Source organism: Cynocephalus volans, chromosome 5, assembly GCF_027409185.1.
Source record: "Cynocephalus volans isolate mCynVol1 chromosome 5, mCynVol1.pri, whole genome shotgun sequence".
Classification (NCBI taxonomy): domain Eukaryota; kingdom Metazoa; phylum Chordata; class Mammalia; order Dermoptera; family Cynocephalidae; genus Cynocephalus; species Cynocephalus volans.
Window position 1 is genome coordinate 24,594,986 of NC_084464.1, and position 17,858 is coordinate 24,612,843.

Sequence of the window (17,858 nt, forward strand, 5' to 3'; positions counted from 1 at the left end):
GTCTTTTAAACAACCAACTGTCATGGGAACTAATAGAGCGAGAACTCACTCATTAATCCCCCCCCCAGGGAGAGCATTAATCCATTCATGAGGTATCTGCCCCCAGGACTCAAACAGCTCCCAACACTGCCATATTCGGATCAAATTTCCATATGAGTTCTGGGAGGACAATACATCCAAACTCCATCATAAGGTAAACATTAATATTTCTATTTCACTGATGAGAAATAGAATTTTGGAGAAGTAGTGCAAGTTGCCCAAGACCACATAGCTTATTATGGCAATGTGAGGAATAAAACCTTTCCTCTATAACTTTGGGTACTTGACCCTTGCTTGCTAACTCCAGAAAGGGCATTCTATTAACTCAGTGTCATCACCAAGACCCCTAAAGTCATCATTAACTAAAATGGTCTTTCTGCCATGTTTCTTTATTGCTTTACTTTTAAAATGATTTGGTGACTCCCCTTTGCTCTTAGGATTGCTCAGACTTCTTGCCACGGATTTAAAGACCCCAGTAATGTAGCCTCAGCCTCCTTCCACAGTCTTTACCCACATCAAATAGAGCCTACCTCCCATGGCATACTCAACTACCCTTCCAGCTTGAGCTGTACTCAATTTCGTATATCCTCCAAGTTCTTTTTATTTAACTTAATTTATTTATTTATTTATTTATTTATTCATTTATTTATTTATTTATTTTTGACTGGTAAGGGGATCGTAACCCCTGGCTCATTGTGGTCCACACCATGCTCAGGCAGTGAGCACACCGACCATCCCTACATAGGATCTGAACCCATGGCCTCGGCACTACCAGCTCCGCACTCTCCTGAGTGAGCCACGGGGCCGGCCCTGTCCTCCACGTTCTGATGTGGCACCATGCATTTTTCCCTAGAATTGACTCCTACTTACCCTTCAGTTTCTAAACTTAGCCACTTTTGCTATTGTTCATACACATTAATCAGCTCCAGCAAGATTTCAGGTACTTGAGGGCAGGGGCCATACCATGTTTATCTTTATGTTTTTCAGAGCATACAGTACTTGTGCATAATAGGTATTCAATAGCTGTACTTCTAGTCACAGAGGTGCAACAAGTTTAATATAAATTCAGCTCACCAAAACTGTGCATTGTTTCCTGAAAAAACAGAGAACGGGAAGAAAATGTTATGATAATCTTAAGAGTAACATCTTGGTGTCAGTCATTTCTAAAATAAAAATTTAAAAAAGATCTGATGGAGAAGAAACAAATCAAATCAGGGATATTATTTTAACATTACTTATAAATGGAAGTCCATCACTGGCAATGAATAAGAAAATAAGCATCAATATTTTATAGTTTTATTATTTCATGTTTATTTTGTCTCTTTTCCTCTCTTTGGAAATACAATATTTTAAATATACATTTTCTAAAAAGAGAAGTGAGCTCATAAACTTACTACTTTGAGGCATGAGCAAACTCAGTAAAGCTCAATGTCAAGTAGGAAACTGGATGGAAGGCCTCTGGATGTTTTCTGAGAATTTCTGTAGTACTTTGGCATGCATGGGGACCTCCCCCAAATACACCTGTTTATTGTCATGTTAACTGTAACCTCAACTTCTTTAAGAATGAGGCAAAAATTTCTTCAGACAATTTTTGATATTTTCAAATGAAAATAGCTGTATTGGCCTTTCTGATTATAGAAGAAAACTACAAACTCTTTATTAAGAAAATCAGAGAATTAAAAAAAAAAACCCTATGTACATGGTCTTGTTTTCAACAGGCATATACTCCTATTCTAGAACTTCGTTAATTTCATATATATTGACCTTTCTTTTCTTGGTTATGGCCATTTAATCTGGGTTGATTGAATTATTTTTATGCACGGTGTGTTAAGACACACAGTTCAGGCAGCTATAACAAAATACCATGGAACAGGTGGTTTAAACAACAGACATTTACATCTCAGTACTGAAGGCTGGAAAATATAAGGTCAAGATACTAGTAGATTTAGTTTTTGTTGAGGGCCCTCTTTCTGGCTTGCAGATGGCTTTATCTCCCTATGTACTCATGTGGCCTTTCCTTAGTGTGTGTGCATGGAAAAAGAGTGAGATCTCTCTGTCTTCTTATAAGGACACTAATCCCATCCTGCCTTGGGTTGAATGTCCCCCCAAAACTTAATTCCCACTGTAACTGTTGAAGATGGGAAATCCTATTAAGGTAATTGAAAGGTGATTAGATTGTAGGACCAAGCTGTAGTGAATGGAATAAAAATGGTGGTCATGGGCATAGTTTGGTGGGCTTTAAAAGGAGAGTGAAGGAGGAGGTCAGTCTCTCTCTCTCTGCTCTGCCATTTTCACAATGTGATAACCTGCCATTGCTGTCACCACCACCAAGACTTTCACCAGCTGTGTTCCCTGGACTTTGGACTTCCTAGCCTTAGAAATTGTTAGCAATAAATTTCATTTTCTTTATAAAATACCCAGTTCTGTGTATTTTGTTATAAGCAATAGAAATGGACTAACACAGAAAATTGGTACCAGAGATTTGGGTGTTGCTTATAACAAGTACTTGAAAATGTGGAAACAGCTTTGGAACTGGGTGTTGAAGAGAAGCTGGAGGAATTTGGAGGAATAGGCTATTAAAAGCCTAGATGCTGGTGAACGTTTAGAAAATAAGAAAACCAGGTAAAATTTGTATCTTCTTAGATGCTGGTTAAGTGGTGGTAACCAAAATGCTGGTAGGAATATGGACAGTAAAGGTGTTGGGAAGAACTCAAAAATAATTTTCTCATAAGCTTGTTTTGTCTTTAAAATAATATTTTGTCTTTGAAATAATATTTCTTATTGCATCAGTCTGACTGCTAATCAACTGCTTGCATTTTTTCGCTTCTGTAACCAAGGTTGCTTAGATCACACAAATTCTGAAAAATCGAAACTTACAGCTGACATAGCCACATGAATGCTACGAAAGCGAAACCTAAAACCTGCATGAGTTTGCCTATATAAACCTTGTAAGACCTAAACTCGGGGTCCAGATTTTGGAGTGTTATCTCCTCTGGGCCTGCCAGTGTAATAAAATACCTGAGTCTCCGACCCTCTGAGTGCCAACTGCTTCCTTGCTGAGTCCATTTTCATAACAAAGGCAATTCTGAGAAGATCTCTGATGTAAATGAAAAGGGACTTATTGGAAACTGGGGCAAAGATCAACCTTGCTATGAACTGGAAAGGAACTTGGCTGCATTGTGTCCATGCCCTAGGATTTTGTGGAAGTTGGAACTTAAGAGTTGTGAGCCAGGGTATTTGGTGGAAAAAACTTCTAAGCAGCAAAGCACTCAGGAAGCTGCATGGTTACTTGCTACAGCCTATGGTGAGTTATGGTGGCAAAGGCACGATGAAAAGCCAGAAGTTGAAAGAGAAGAAGAGCAGAAAGATTCAGAAAATGTGCAGCCTGGCCATGTGTGAGAGAAGCAGAGAGCATTTTCAGAAGAAAGATTCAGTGGTGCTAAGGAGATTAGTAGGAAAGAAAGGGATTATTTAGAGAAGGGGAAAAGGCTCTGAAGGTATTGCAGAAGGCTCTGAGGCCAACCCTTCCATCATAGGCATGAAGTCCTAGGCAGACAGATTGGTCTCAGGGAAAAGGCCTGAGTGCCCTCCATGGGCTCACTGCCCAGGACCACCTTGGGATGCTGCTCCCCACACCAGCACCCCAGCTGCTTTGGCTGCTCCAGCCATGGCTAAATTGGCCTCAGCTGCACTTGCAGCTTTGGAAAACTCAAGCCAGAAGCCTTGGCAGTGTCCACGTGGTGTTAGGTCTGCAGGCTTGTAGGATGCCGTAGCTGGGAAGGCTTAGGAGCCTCCACTCAGATTTCAAAAGGATGCATGGGCCCTGGAAGAGATCTATTGCAGGGGTGAATTCACTGCAGACAGCCTTTGTTAGAGAGATGCCAAGAGGCAATGTGGAATCAGAGTTGCTGCAGAATAACCCCACCAAAGCCATGCCTGTTGGAGCTGTGGAGGCAGGACTGCCATGGAGACCCCAGAATTGTTGAGCTATCAGCGTGCAGTGCCAGCCTGCGAGAGCTGAAGCATGACCTCAGACTAGGAAAGCCACAGAAGCAAAGCTGCCTGAGGGCTTGGGGACCCAACCCCCACACCAGTGTACAGAGGACGAACATGTAGTCAAGGCACATGATTCACCAGCTCTTGAGATTTAATGCCTGCCCTGATGGGTTTCAGACTTGTTTGGGACCTGTTACCCCTTTCTTTTGCCTATTTCTCCCTTTTTGAATGGGACTATGTACCCTATGCTTTATCTTGGAAGTAGATAACTTGTATTGATTTCACAGATGGGACTTTGAACTTTGGGCTTTTGAGTTAAAACAAGTGAAGATTTTGGGGATGGAATGAATGTATTTGTATGTGAAAAGGACATGAGTTTTGGGGGTCAGAGCTGGAATACCTTAGGTTGAATGTCCCCCCAAAACTTGGTCCCCACTGTAACTGTTGAGAGTGGGAAATCCTATTATGGTAATTGAAAGGTGGGGCCTTGAAGAGGTAATTAAATTATAAGACCATGCTGTAGTGAATGTATTAAAAATGATGGTCATGGACATGATTTGGAGGGCTTTAAAAGGGGAGTGAAGGAGGAGGTTAGTCTCTCTGCTCTGCCATTTTCACAATGAGATACTCTGCCGTCACTGTCACCACCATCAAGAACTTCCAACCCTGTGTTCCCTGGACTTCCCAGCCTCAGAAACTGTAAGCAATAAATTTTGTTTTCTTTACAAACAGAAAGGACATTGTTGGGGAGGAGGGGGGGAGGGAGAAGGGAGGGAGGTTTTGGTGATGGGTAGCATTAATCAGCTACAATGTATATCGACAAAATAAAATTAAAAAAAAAAATTTTCTTTTCTTTATAAAATACCCAGTTCTGTATATATTTTTTTACAAACAATCGAAACAAACTAATAAATGACATGACCTCATCTAAATCTAATTGCCTTCCAAAGGCCCCACCTTCAAATACCATTGCACTGGGGGTTAGGAGTTCAACATGTGAATTTGGGGAGGACACAACATTCAGTGTATTAATGTAACATGCAAATGAGAAGTAGGTTTCATAAGTAAATAAGCATTTCAAAGTTAAGAAAAAGTACATATAATAGGAGAGTCAAAACAGATATGAAAACTTGGCAAGTAGCATCTTGAATTCATATTAGCTTGCTGGAGTTATTAAAAATCTTTCATATTTGGTGTTCATTCAGATGGGAATTGCTGGGTTAGTCAAAGGTTACTGCAGTGGACATGGCCACATAGATTAATTTTATTTTTATTACATAGTACATTTTGCATATTTTTCTTCATTTATTTAGTTACCAGTAACCTCCTGTGGTAATAAAAGATGGCCATAAAATCTCTGCTAGTCTTCCCACTGAAGGATGAGGTTTGTTTTTTTCCCCTTGAATCTGAGGGGCCTCTGTGACTATTTATCGATGGAACACAATGGAAATGATGGCGTACTCTGGGTTTAAGTTCAGGCTTTAAGAGACTGGCAGCTTTCCTCTTCTGCCTCGTTGGAAGCCTTGCCATTAGAGCCTTGAATTGTCATGTAAAAAATTCAACTACCCTGCTGGACAGACTAGAAGGTGAGACCCTGTGACTACTGGAGAAGGAGAGAGAGAGAGAGAGAGGGTCCCAGCTTAGCCAATCCTTCCATTTGTTCTTGCCAAGGAGGAGGGCATGAGAGCGAAGCCATCCTGGACCCTCTATTTCAGCCCAGCCACCAGTTGAAGAGCAGCCCAAGTGGCCCCAGTTGACACCGTGTGGAGATGAGTTATTTTCCTGAGATGTGCCTGAATTCCTGATCTGCATAATAGAGAGATACAGTAAATATTGCTGTTTTGAGCCACTAAGTTTTAGAGTAGTTTGTTATGCAGTAGTAGATGACTAAAGAAGTTATTTAGCCCCTTCTACATACTGGGTACTATATCGAGTGGTGGAGAAATAAAGTCAGGGCCTTTCCCTGAAAGTGCTCACAAGTGTAGCTTCCACAGATTGAACCTTGTATGCTTTAAAGGGAAAACAAAAATCATCCCATTTTTATATTCATCTTTGGATCATCCAAAAGGCATTTGGGTTTTGAGTGAAATGGTTTATCCTTTAGTTACACTATGCACATGTAAAAAGGTAGGTGTGGGAGATGGAAGTGGATCAAAAGGGGACTGTTATGGGATGAATTTTGTCCCCCCACCAACTTCACATGTTGAAGTCCTAAGAATGTGACTGTATTTGGAGAGAGGGTCTTTAAAGATGTAATTAAGTTAAAATGAGGTTGTTAGGGTGCACCTTACTTCAATCTGACTGGTGTCCTTATAAGAAGAGGAGATGAGGACAGGATACACACAGAGGGAGGACCATGTGGGGACACAGGGAGAAGACAGCACCTGCAAGCCAAGGAGACAGGCCTCAGGAGAAAGCAGCCCTGCTGACACCCGGGTCTTGGAATTGGTCTCTAGAATTGTGAGGAAATAAGTTTCTGTTGTCGCAGCACCCCAGGCTGTGGTATGCTGTCATGGCAGACCTAACACACTAACACAGGGGCTCATGAAGAACTGGTAACAATAAATTGTCCTTTTTTCCCAATGGACAAAAAGGAGCAGCAAAAGACTTCAACCTTTCAGAAATTAACAGGTAAATCTGGCATCTCTGAAATAAGCTAAATGTGTGAGAGGGAGAGGTCTGGCCCACTCTGTTCCTTTGGTGTAGCCACATCATACGGAGGAGGTTTTGGCTAATTGTAGGGTCCACATAGGCACCTTAGAAGCTCCAGAGCAAACCTCACCTAAACTCACTCTGCTACCAGACTATTTTCTGATCTGTAGAACTTTTTAGAGTATATCAACCAGTTAATATTTATATATCAACGTGCCAAGGTATCATTATATAGTAGTCTATGGGCACCATTTTTGATCGACTGGAGGGAAATTCAATATGAATAAAATAGCAACTTTTCAAACATGACATTTAATCCATGCATGTAAATCAAACTGAGAATTTTATTTATTATTAAAAGGGTGGCATATTTTTATTGCACTGAGAATGAAATACAAATACTCTAAAAAATTTAGTGCCTTTTCTTGAAATTCTAAGACACTTACCATATAGTCTTCTAGCTAGTACTGGCATTCATTTTAAATTATAGCCATAAAATTAATAAGTTTAAAGTTTTATGCCCCAAAAAAGAATGCTCAATTTCAGTGAAATAAGCAAATTTATTTTTTATTTAAAGCTTCCTAAGTACTTCAGATGGTCAAGTATTCAGTAATGCTCTGATTCTGATATGCATATGAAGAATATAGCTCATATACTTGTCATTATTAGCCATGGTTACCATGCTGTTCCCTGAGGTGTTTTCTGAAAACTGCATATATCAGAAACTGATTAAATTACCTTAAGTATTCATTTTTAAAATATGATGAACCCAACATTTTGCAAGAGGCATTTTCTGTGTGACATTTAATATCTAAGAATTGAAATGATTTTAATAACTCATAGGAAGGAATGGTCTTAGGAAAACTATAGCCTGAGCATGATTTCTTTTATTGATTATTGATTATTAATCATTAATAATGGAGAGGCTTGGAGTACATTATGTTGCTCAGCTTTAGAAATTGTTCCATTATATCAGTTGGAAGAAGGCCCTCTTTGTCAGTTCTTGAAAAGGTCACTTCTGCTGGTTAAGGGGTCCCCCAGACTTGTAAGAACCTTAATGGCAAGTGACTCTTCCTGAGTGGCTCGTGTTCACTGGGCATTCTCCTCTCAGCAGTGGTCTCTCCTAACTCACCCCTAACTCACTTCCCTCTACATGGAGGAGGCTCCGATTGAGTAATGAGACTCTGCCCCTCCCCTCCACCAAAATAAACAATGACAAACGTGGCCCACAGTGTAGTTGTTAAGAGAACATGTTTAGAGTGAAGCTGACCAGAGTTGGAATCCTGGCTTTGCTACTTACATCGTCCAAAGCTTTCGGAAAATGATTTAAACACCCTGGTGTCAATCCCCTCGTCTGTAAAATGGAAATTTAATAGCTATTCCAGAGGAACTTTATGAGTATTAAATAGTATGATATACAAATTGTTTAGCTTGACGGGTTTCATGGAGAAAATATCTGGTAGCTATGGTTGTTTTAATCATTATGATAATAATCGTCCACATACAATGTTCTCTGTTTTCCTCTGTGTGTTAGGTTTCTCCAGCCCTTCAGAACATTCCTTCATGAAGTTTTACTTACTCCTTTCTTAATTCTCTCCTCTGAGAAAACTCAGTTTACACTAAATTTGATTCTATTTTGCTTCCACCCCTTGCTACTAGATGCTGTGAGGTTGAGTAGCATTTATTGAATGCCTGCTGTGTGCCAGTTACATCACTGTATACAATTACATCACTATTCACTGTCAACGCCAACTTCACACAACCTGCCTAAGGGAAGCAGTGAGAACCCATATATTGGTTTTCCATATCTGTAAATTATCCACCCATTCCTGTACTTTTTCTTTGTGTTTTTACCAGACTTATATCTTTTTCTAAAGGCAAATCTCTCTGTCTTTTCAGTCTCTCCCTTCTGTCTCTGAAAGGACAGACTCAGTATCACGTAGCAAACTAACATTTGGGAATAACTAATATTATGTGACTTTGGCAGGTGGTCATTGGATCTTAATAGTGCTTGGCAGCACAAGAATGTAAGCTTCTTGGGAGTAGGGACTTTGGTCTGTTTTGTTTGCTGCTGTATTGACAGCATCTAGAAATATGGCTGTTTCAATAGATATTTTTTAAATGAATGAACAAATCTAAGAATTCTGAAGAGTGACACTGAGGTCTTCAAATAGACAACTAGTGACTGTCTTTTAGTTGAATTTGTTTAACATTAGAAAATATTTGGGGTTTTATGTTATTGGGAATGCTTTCAAAATGCCATAAATCCATCTTTGCCCTTCGTGTCTGTTTTCTACCTCTGTTTGCATCCAATGTATTCAGAGTTGAGAATGCCCTAGTTACAAGAGTAGTTCTTGTTCACTTGGCATGCAATTCAACAATCAAATCATTTTGAATTCTCTCAAGAGTAGGAACTTGCTTCTGTATCTGAATTCACTCACATTCCTAGGGAATATGTTTTAATATTTCTACATCTATAAAAAATGCTTTACAATTATTTTTAAGGCATTAATTCTCATATGAACACCGAGTGAAGTCACCAAGGACTGAGTAGGAAAAAGAATGTCTCTAAGGTCACATGGCCTGTTAATTTCAAAGTGTAGATCTGGCTATCTCTTTCCATCCATCTGTCTCATATACCAAGCAATAGTCAGTGACTTTGAACTGATGTGGCTTTCAAAGCTTTTGGAAATGGCAGGGAAAGGATTTATGTTTAAACAAAAACGTCACTAAACTTAAGAACCAATAAAGGTCCATCTAGTAAACTGCAAATCAGATCATGTCAAGCCCCCGATTAAAATCTTCCATTGCATAGAGATCTTCATTGCCTTTAGAATAAAATCCAAATTCCTTATGTGGGCCTTCAAACCTTATGTGATTTGGCCTCTGTCCCACTCCCTAATCTTATTTCATCCTAGTTTTCTGCTTGTGTATTTCATTCCTGCCTCACTTTCCTTCTTTGAACACACTGAGCTTATCCTCCCTGCAGGGCTACTGAAATTATTGTGATTTCCTATCAGGAAGCAGGCTGCTTCTTCAAACCTTGACATGGCTGGTCTTAGGGGAACATGTGCTTCTTTAGACAAGAGTTTCTTACCAGAATAACCTCCTCCTCTAGTCATTTTCTGGTCCATCAATATTTATTTTTATTATTTCAATGTCAGTTGTGGTGGGTTAATCATTTGTCCCTACTGATAAGGTCTTTTTTCTTTGTTCATTGCTTATTCCCTCCCCCACCACATTATAGCTCAATGAGATTAGGAAGCCTGTTTGTCCTTACTCAATTATTTTTGTCCTCAGTGCCAAAAATAGTGCTTAATCACAAAAATGGACATTTAATAAATGTATGTGAATGAATGAATGATTGGAGGGAAGCAGCAAAGGGGATATGGCATTTTGCATAGTCAAATCAGCAATTTGGTAGCTGAGGTAACATGAGCAAATATTTACTATCCTAAAACTTTTTTCAATCACCTGTAAAATGGGCTAATGGCAGCAACATAACAGAGTTGACATGCATCAACTTCATTGCTAGGTATCTTTGGGGCAATGTGGGCTGCCCAAAGGGAAAATGTTGACTAGTAGTTATTGCCAAAATTTTTCTCTCTTACAAATGATATATTTACATGCTCCTTGTAAAACCATTTGTGGGTAATTTGTTGGTCTTTGATCTAATCAGGCTGCAGATGTTCAGAAATGCTGTCTTTTTGTGTATCGAGGCTCACTCACTGAGGTTTGTAAAAGTAATGGGCTGTGCCCAATTTTTCCCCAATGTGTTCAACTCTCAGGGACAGTGAAGGGAAAGATCTATCTTTTGCCTAACAAGGAGAAACTGAAAGGAAAATTTAACTTTTGTTTTCACAGTAAAAAAAAAAAAAAGCAAGAATCCGAGAACTGCATTTTCTATACTAAAACATTCAATTAGATTTTCCCATCTCTCTAGTGTGAAATATTCTTGGTTGAACATTTGAGCAGCATGTGTAGAGATGAGTTATGACATGTTGAGGTTGAGGTCAGGAAATGGAATTGCGATATAATGAGATGACATGCAATATATTTCCTCTTGATTTCTGTCATGTTTGATGGAAAATGGTAAAAAGGTCATATTGTCTAGCCGGTAATTATTCAAGTATGATTCAGTCAGATTTTAGACAGGAATATATTTCTCCTTAGCAGTGGAAGTCAATCAATGATCAAGGATTCAAAAGCCTGTCTTGTTTATCTTTGTATCCGTATTGGGAAGTGATTCTCAAAGCGTGGGCTGACACCCCCTCTGGTTCACAATTGGCTCAGCATGCGTGCTAAAACTCAGAGTCCCAAGCCCCATTCCAAATTTGCTGATTCATTGGTAAGCATGAGTCTTGGAAATCTGCATTTTTAATAAGCACCCGTGGGTAATTCTTATCCAAACTTAATTTTGGGGACTGCAAGTTTAGAGCCTTGAGGACATTATAGTATGATCATTGGTGTTTCTCAAATTACTAAATTAGTTATTGAGAAATCATGAAATTATATTCAGGAGCTTTAGGTTTGAGAGATCATAGAATTGGCCCTTCATTTAAGAAGGATTTTTATTAGGAATTATTAATTGGTCAGCTATCTTGTAAATTTAGCCCTTCAGAAAGACTCATTCTTTGAGGATCCTGGATTGTATTGGGGTAAAAATTGTTTTTTCTCAGTAAGCTCTATGTTTGTTTTGGATACTTGAACCCACAGTGAGCAATTTAGGAAAGAACAGGCTGGATACAGAGAAACATCTGGAGGAAGAGCCCTGGCTTCTCAGTTTGTAGGAATCATGAAGAATAGCAATAGGATTGAGCAGAATGACCTGAAGCCACTTCACCGTGAATCTAAGGTGGGCTGTTGGATGTCGGCCTCTCCTACACTCAGGACACATAGCGTGAGTGGCTCTGGAGCAGGTGGCCCAGAATCAAATCCCTGCTCTGCCCTCTGCATCGGCTTTGTGTGACCTAGGTCCAAGTCTTTCTTTTTCTCAGTTGCCTCATTTATAAAATTGGGTCAATGATAGAATCTAGTGCACAGGATTATGTAGCAATTGAGTTAATGAGGATAAAGTGCTTTAAAAAGTGCTTTGCATTTAGTAAATAAATGTTAACTGTTGAGATTAAAGAATTTTTTAAAAATTCCTAAAACAGAGATCTGGAATGACTACATTTAACACAATAGCACTAGTTTTCTGGTGGTGGAGAAAGTAAGATTCTCTCTCTTCTACTCAAAGGCTGTGGTAGTTATTGCTCCTGCTACACTCTGTCCTCAATCCCTAGGCCAAGGTAAGTTTCCAAGAATAATTACTTCATTTTGTCCCACAGCAGGAAGACTGGGGATTAGAACTAATTGATCTACTTATTTATCTTGGCCAAGGGAATGAAGAAGAAAATAATGGCACTATAAAACTCTCGCTGGATAAGCCAGATTACCCTGCGCTGTGGCCTTGACTCCCACTCATTTGTCCAGAGTTCTCTGCCTACTCAAGAACGTTTTGCTGTTTCTAAACGAAAATTAAGTATATTGATTTACTTCCCTGACTACCCTATTCCCCATTCATTTGAGACCTAGAAGACACCTTTTGATTTATGTCCCACACCCTTTATCTGCCACCATTGTCCCCAAGCCTATGTCTGGTTCCCATCGGTATCTCTGCCTATGTGTCTGCTTAAAAACCTGTGGATTAGAAAAGATCACCTCGAAGGTCTTGTCCAAACTGAAGACAAGATTATTTGGTTATAATAAGCAAACTTTGGGGGAGAAAAAGGGATTTTTTGATGAACAGGTTGCTATGACAAAATAACAGACTCATGTGTGTGTGTGTGTGTGCGCGCACGCAGGCATTTGAGAACATAATTTTAACAATAATAATTTTGACAGTGTTTAATATGTATGTGTTTATATCATATATGTTAATATGTATTTAAGTATGTATTTAATAGGAAAAAACTAGGAGTTAGACTGTAGTGAGGCTGTATTAAGGTCTTGAATGTGTGCTAAGGATTTACAATTTATGTGGTAAACATAAGTTTGTAATATGTCAGCTGGGCAAGAAACAGCCAACCAAGTACCCAAGGGGGGCACTTATAGTAATCCAAAATTTCTGGGAACTTTTTGGTTAGTGCCGGAGATAAAAGTGACTTTTTGTGACCAGAGTGCAAAGCAAAGAAGATGGGCAAAGAAATGAAAGTTAGATTTTCCCTATTATGTATAATAATTTTATTTTGTTAGATTTTTTATTTTATTAAATTCAGGATTTTATTGAGGAAATATGATATCTAAGAAAAATTTATTATTGGCTGTCAAAGGGACATACTTAGTCATCATCGATGAGCCTCTAAGATTTTCTCTTTATCTTTCTGTCAATTTGACCATGATATGCCTAGGTGTTATTTTGTTTGTTTTACTTTTGCTCGAGATTTTCCGAGCTTCTTGATTTTGTAGATTGATGTCTTTCATTAATTTTGCAAAACTCTCAGCCATTATCTTTTCACATATTTTTTTCTGTACCATTTTCTTTCTCTTCTTCTTTTAGGACACAAGTTACATGTGTGTTTGACTGTTTGTTATTATCCCACGGGTCTTTCATGCTCCAATCTGTTTCTCTTCACTATTTTTGCCCTGTGCTTCAGTTGGTATAACTTCTATTGACTTCTCCTAGAATTCACCTATCCTTTTTTTTGTTGTGTCCATTTCTACTGTTAAGCCCATTTAATAATTTTGTCACTTTATATATTTTGTTTCTGTTTTAAAACTTTTAAAAAGTTCTCTTGAAATATTCCAACTTTTCACCAATTATTTTCATCTTTTCCTCTAATTTTTTATCCTAAGTATAATGATTGTTTAAAGTCTTAGTTAACTCTCACATTTGAGTCACCCATGGGTCAGTTTCTATTGACTGGTTTTCTCTCATCTGTGCATCACGTTTTCCTGCTTGTATGGATGTCTCACAATTGTGTATTGTATGCCACACATTGTGTATATACGAATTGAAGAGATTGAAGTAGAAAATATTTATCCCCCACAAGGGCCTGGTCTCTCTGCTCAAATCAGGAATTGAGCTAAATTGGGTTTGGGTGCAGTTTAGTTAGTTTTATTTACCACTGATTCCAAAAGCATTAAGTTGAAGTTCCCTCCTTCCAGCTGGGCTTGGTATCCAAGCCCCATGTAACTGTGAGATTCTGCTCTGCTCTCCTGCCATGCCCCAAGATTTCTGTGACACTGGAAATCTCTTTTTGCCTTTCCATCTAGACCCTCTTGCCCACATGCTGCTGAGCCCTTGGTAAAAGTCCCAAGGTGAGGACTTGCTCTGTGTCTGGGGCTCATATGTATTCAGTATGCCCCATTAGCACAAGATTGTTAAAAGCTCAGCCAGTTTCTCCTTTCCCCTGCAAAATCCCCCACTCAATGACAGGTCTGCTTCTTTATCTGCTCCCCCAGATTAAAGCTGCTTCTAGTCCTAGCTCATGTATGAAAGGTTTATCGCTCTCTGAGATTTAGTTTCCTCTAAATTTCTTTGTGTCCTCAGCTTCCTATTGGGTTAAAAAATACGCATAATTTTGTAATTTAAATGGTGTTTCCTCTTTGTTATGGTGGGAATGTTGGTCAGTGGTTACCATCTTTAACATAACCAGAGGCAGGACTTTGAAGACCCTCTGTTTTTGAAGTCATTTTATCAATGTTTTTCTGATTATAAGAATAATCATTACAAAAAATTGAAAGTCTGGAAATATGAACAATACTTTATGAATATGAATTTTTGTCATTTTACATATTTACACTAGTCCTCCCTGCACTGATTTAATTTAAAAATATTTGGTGTCCAGGTGGAAAGAATTTTGCTTTTATTTCCAGTCGTCCATTCAACAGTCAGTCTTCAAAATTCTTCTTTGCCTCTTGGTTTCTACTTGTTCTCCACCCACCTTTCGTATGTACCTTCTGTGATATGGAAGGTGCATTACTCTTACGTTATTCACTGAAATTCAGCTCCATAGTATCTCTTCCTTCCGAAGGAGTTCTCTTCACGATGCTCAGAAGATAAAGTGCTCAGAGGACGTTGCGACCTCCAACTACTGGGACTCTGATGCTGAGAAGGCATTAGTAGTTGGGGGGGACAGATACATTTATTTCTTTTAATATGTAGAACTTAATTAAAAAGCTAATGAAGAATGCTCATGAAAATATCACATCATAGTATAGCTGTGGAAATATTCAAGTTTGTGAAAGGAATTTTCTGAGAAATACAGTGAAACTTAGTGATCTTCCTTACCAAAGAGGGAAAGAATGCATCCCAAGCTGGATATTACAGAGCAAAAGAACTCCCCTGCAACACGCAGCAAGAGAAAGGCACTGGAAGAATAAAGAAGTTAAGGCAATTGTTGGCCCATAAAGTAATTCCTTTATTTATAATTTATAGCTTTTATCTTCTTTTTCAATTGGTATTAGTGACTAGGTTTGGTCTTGTTCATGTATTTGTTTATTTTGGGGGCTGTCAGGGTGGTTGCAGGTGAATTCTCTATCTTGTAGACAAGGCTGAGATGAAGTTCCTTTCGTGCATTGCTGCAGGTGACACAGAGCTGCATGGTGTTCATATGCTTGATAGCCTTGAACTGTTTCTTATGCCAAAAGGATGCTGGGGTTTTGCATGTTCGCAGATGTGTTTTAACCTTGAATATGTTCTTTCCTTCTTTATTAAAATAAACTATTATTAAACTATTATTTATTATCTAAATAGACTATTATCTAAGTAGTTGGGATAAAGTTTTAAAACAAATAAATAAACAATGTGTATTTTATATTTTTCTGATTATTCTTATATGTGCCATCTAAGTTGATGATTGCATCGTGTCTCTGAGGAGGATATATCCCTGTTTTTTATTGATGAGGAAATTCAAGTACATGGAAACTTACTACTTGCCCAAGACTACAACAAAATCAATGATCCAGTGGTTTCGGTATTGGTCAGATTCTTACTTTATCTACATTGAAAGTTTTGCTGAATAAGACCAGTTTAGTTTTAAAGGGGCACTAGTTTTGATTTCTAAATGCAGGGATAGAAATAGATGACATTATTATTAATAGCATCAGTTCAACTCTGTTTTTAAACAATGGCCCAAATCAGGTTTCTGACTCCATTTCTCTGTCTCCTACTCATTTAGCTTTTATTCTCTTATCGGAAAGGTTACTCCCAGCCAACTAGTCCAATGAAAACTATGGCTTCATTAAGGATCTCTTTTGTCAGTAATTTGTGCCTAAAGTTTTTAGCTTTCCCATGGGCTGTTGTAGAAAATGGTAAATCTGGTTTAAATGAAACCTGATCCTCTTAATGGTTTAATAGCAGCTGCCACAGGGTTATGGCATTTTTCAGCAGATGACTCTGTTTAATTTTATATCTAAACTAAGTCTTGCAATATTTACATAAATCATATAAAATATACCTGCATAATTTTGGCTAAATATATTGTTATAAAATATCAGTCTTAGGCAAGTTTCTATCTTTGTTTATAATTCTTTGTACAAAATTTTTAAAAATCCAAGGCTGTAATCTATTTTTTTAAAAGAAAAGATTATTCATGTCCTAAAATTATTATTATTTTTTAAAACTGAGAGATAAGCTCCATCTCTACAGCTGGGGACTCGAAGAGTGACTTGGCCGACCGGATCACTGTATTCATCTTTATACCTAGTAGTATTTATTTAACACTGACAAATTTTTTATACAGTGACATGCATTATAGTGTCAATGAAATAAACAGAGTAGTCTCAAAATTAAGTGAGACTATTTTTCCTTCAAGAGGTGAGCCTTGTAATAATACCTCAGATTATCTTTATGGGTAAGATTAGTTTCTCTGGAGTGTAATAGTTTGTTTAACCACTTTTTACAAAGCATTTATTCTGTGCAAAGCACTTGTTCTGGGCAGGTGAGTGATACAAAGATGAATGATGGGCATGTAAAAGAATCACTATGATGGAATGTAGAAATAGTCGTACAATAGTGGTACCAGCTCAAGCAAAGAGAAATGAAAATACAGTATATCCCATTAGTTAATGTGTTGCAAGCTTGATTTCTAAAGCTCATAAATTGCAGAATCTTGAACTGGCAATGTTGAATTTGTCTTGTTTGGGTCCCATTTTCATGGTGATATTGTTGCTCAATTACCTGGGGCTAAAAGGATTATTTATGTAAATACATCTGGTGGTGAGTTTTCAAGGGCAAACAACAGGAGTACAGAACAACTTTTTACTTAATTCTGTTTTCTACAGGCATCATTGAATACAATGTGTTTCTAGAAATCAAACATCCCAATCTTCCCTTGTTTTAATGTCCTTCCTAGGTACTCCCTCAAAAGAAGGATGTGAAACCTGGCATGGCTTTCTTGTTTGAACTTTTCCTCCTTCGTGGGACGTCAGCTTGCCTTGACCTGGTTGTGGGTTGGGCAGTCTTCCCTTTGTGTGATAACTACTTTGATGTAGTGGAGGGAAAATTCAAGTGTCCTCTCCTCCAGGGACATTATGACCAGAACCTTGGCAACTTCAGGGAAATTGAAGATGTGATTTGCCTGGACTTGGACCACTGGCTGTGCAATCTCTATTTTCAGATTTGCAATATGATTTTGTGAGTGTGAGAGAATTTAAAATTTTTCTAAAGCTGCTTTCTTCTAGCCTTTAGCATCCTTTCATGTTATTGAAAATTTTAATAAGTATCATAAAATGGTAAAAGTAATTACATCTTAATGCTGATTTCCTATAATGCAGATTAAATTTGTATGTAGATATAAGGAATAAAATTATAATGTTAGTGAGAAACATAAAGATAATTTAACACACTCTCCTATGTTATGAATTGGCCAGAACTGCCACCAGAGTCCTCTTATTCTCAGTTCACAATCTGTGGCTGCTGGAGCAGACTGTGTAGCTTCATTTCGTCAACATGGGGATGGGGCTATGGTATGTTTCCTTATCCTTTGTATTTACTCAGCTTCTGTTATGTGTTGAGCGTTGCCATTTTAGGGATAAAAAGAGATAAGCTGTGGTCTCTGCCATCCAGATTCTTGCCATCTATCTAACGAGACAGATGTGTTCATACAAAAAATAATTAGACTCGCATTTCCACAGGATTTGAGTAGCCATCACAAAACTACCTCCCTTAACCACAACACTTCAAA